The sequence below is a fragment of the Macaca nemestrina genome, chromosome 6, assembly GCF_043159975.1.
Source record: "Macaca nemestrina isolate mMacNem1 chromosome 6, mMacNem.hap1, whole genome shotgun sequence".
NCBI classification, from domain to species: Eukaryota; Metazoa; Chordata; class Mammalia; order Primates; family Cercopithecidae; genus Macaca; species Macaca nemestrina.
This window is the reverse complement of record NC_092130.1, coordinates 64,866,458-64,868,617: the sequence shown is the minus strand read 5'-3', so window position 1 is coordinate 64,868,617 and position 2,160 is coordinate 64,866,458. Positions and strand designations below refer to the sequence as shown.

Here is a 2,160-nt window from a genome sequence, read left to right as displayed (position 1 = left end):
GGCCTGAAAGAGGTGACATATTCCAGTTTGGGAGTTAAGACTTGTCAATAAGTAAGCACTATACATAAAACACTTCTAAAATAATAGAGGCCTTTCAGAAAGATTGATGGGTTTATCTGAACCAGGTGGCAACACAGTCACCCTCTCTGCCCACCAAGATGGTGCTCAACCCCAGCAGCAACTAAGACATGTCGAAAAAGATGTTTTGATGCCTAACATAATGAGAAAAATGGCCAGAGAGAGGTGTTCTGAACAAGTTCAAGATTTTACCAAGTGTTGCAAGAACTCTGGAATCCTTAGGGTGGTAAAGTACTGGAAAGAAAATTCTGCATTGAAAGACTCTCTTAACTGCTTACTATAATGATCCAGTCTTTTACAAAGAATACAAAATGTAAAACCTGAAGGAATTTAAGAACTCAGAAAAACTGGAATTTCTACCAAGTAAAAGCTACACAAGCTTCCCATAAGCATGTAGGCAAATATTTGAGTGGCCCTCAGAACTCTAATACTCATGGAAGTCATTTCTAGTAGAAATCACCTGAGATAATAAACTCAAGATAAGAATGTGTGTTTGCTTTATCCTAATTATAGAAATATTAATTTTATCTGAAATCAAGATCTTTTATTAAAAAGAGATTGATGGATTTCAAAGACTTTCAAGTGGACGTATCTGAAAAAAAAAAAAAACAAAAAATACTAAAAGCATTCACTAAAAAAAAGGTGAATTTTCTTTAACAACAATTAATATCTTAAATGTTTGAGATTATGTCATTTTTCCAGAACAAATGAAACCTGGATGACACCTTGCTATAACTGTACTTAGATATTTATCAATTCCATCTGTTCATTCTTTCTTGATCCTGCCTGAGGAGGAAGCAGAGTCTGGTTGTGTGTCACAGGGTGGGATTGTGGCCTCTAATGTGGGTGTTTAATTCCCAGAAAACAGAATGCTCACCAGGGTGCTTTATTAACAGTCTTTATGGGATGGAAGGTGGAATGAATTCCCTTTAACATTTCTGTTTCAGTCTGTGTTCTTGGTGATGAACAGCAGAAAGCAACTCTGACTATATTAAGCAACAACATTTATTAGAAGGTTCTTAGGAGCTCACAGTCCTCAGCAGGCTAAAGGTCACGCTTGGAACACAGGCTAAGGTATCAAGACCAAAGCCAGTCTCCTAACATTCATGAGGCCCAGAACAAGAGTACAAATAGAGCCCATGGTTAAGCTCACAACCTACCCACTTTTTTATCCTAGCCCCAGCCCCATTTCACACCACAAGGCCCCTCACGCACACTGGTGAGAATCCTCAGCCCTCTTGTCTAAGCTCTTTCTACACATTACTCACACTCCAAACAGATGCTCTTGCCACTCTGAGGACCTGTGATTGCAAACAGTGGTGGCCTGATCTGCTCTCACAGGCTTTGGGCCCTTTGGGCAGGGAATCCCAGGATTCTGGGTACCCAGAGTACAGTCTAGAAGGATAGTCTAGAGAATATGGACTCTAGGTGAGCAGAGGTGAAGCCAGAAGAGATCACAGTGGGGCCCTCTATAGCCCAGGGGAGCCCTCCTGTTCAGGTCTAAAGAAGATCCTGCTCACAGCAAAGGTCTGTCACAGCAAGACTCATTGGGGCTGCCTGGAACCACACTCCTGGCATGAACCTCTACTGTTAGCATTGCAACAATGGGACACCACTCTCTCAAGAGGCCACATCCAGGTGGCATCATCCAATGGCCAAGCACAAGTCGCCTGTCTCCCCCAGGCTTTTCCAGGGAGGAAGAGGCCTCACCTAGGCCCTTGGGCTTCCTCCCAGGACCATGACACAGAGTACAAAAGAAAATTAGGGTGCTATAAACCAGGATGATTCATTGGATAATGCTAAAGCATCAAACATTTATAGCTGTTCCTTAAGACTCTACTACTCTTTTTTTTTTTTTTTTTTTCTTAAATAGAGTTCAGGCTGGTCTCAAACTCCTGGGCTCAAATAATCCTCCCAGCTCAGCCTCCCAAAGTGCTGGGATTACAGGCTTGAGCCACCTCACCAGGCCTTCTGTTACTCTTAATAGCTGTTTATTCTGTGCTAGATCTGGAAACATGACCATTGCCAGATACACCTGAGAAACAAATGTCTAGTTAATGTCAATTTGTGTGTGTGTGTTGG

The 2,160-nt window shown here is 42.0% G+C and overlaps 1 pseudogene; it reads left to right on the top strand.

The window, feature by feature from the left end:
* The first annotated feature begins 220 nt into the window (after nucleotides 1–220).
* LOC139363793 (COX assembly mitochondrial protein homolog pseudogene) lies at nucleotides 221–475 on the top strand (annotated as a pseudogene).
* Nucleotides 476–2,160: the final 1,685 nt, after the last annotated feature.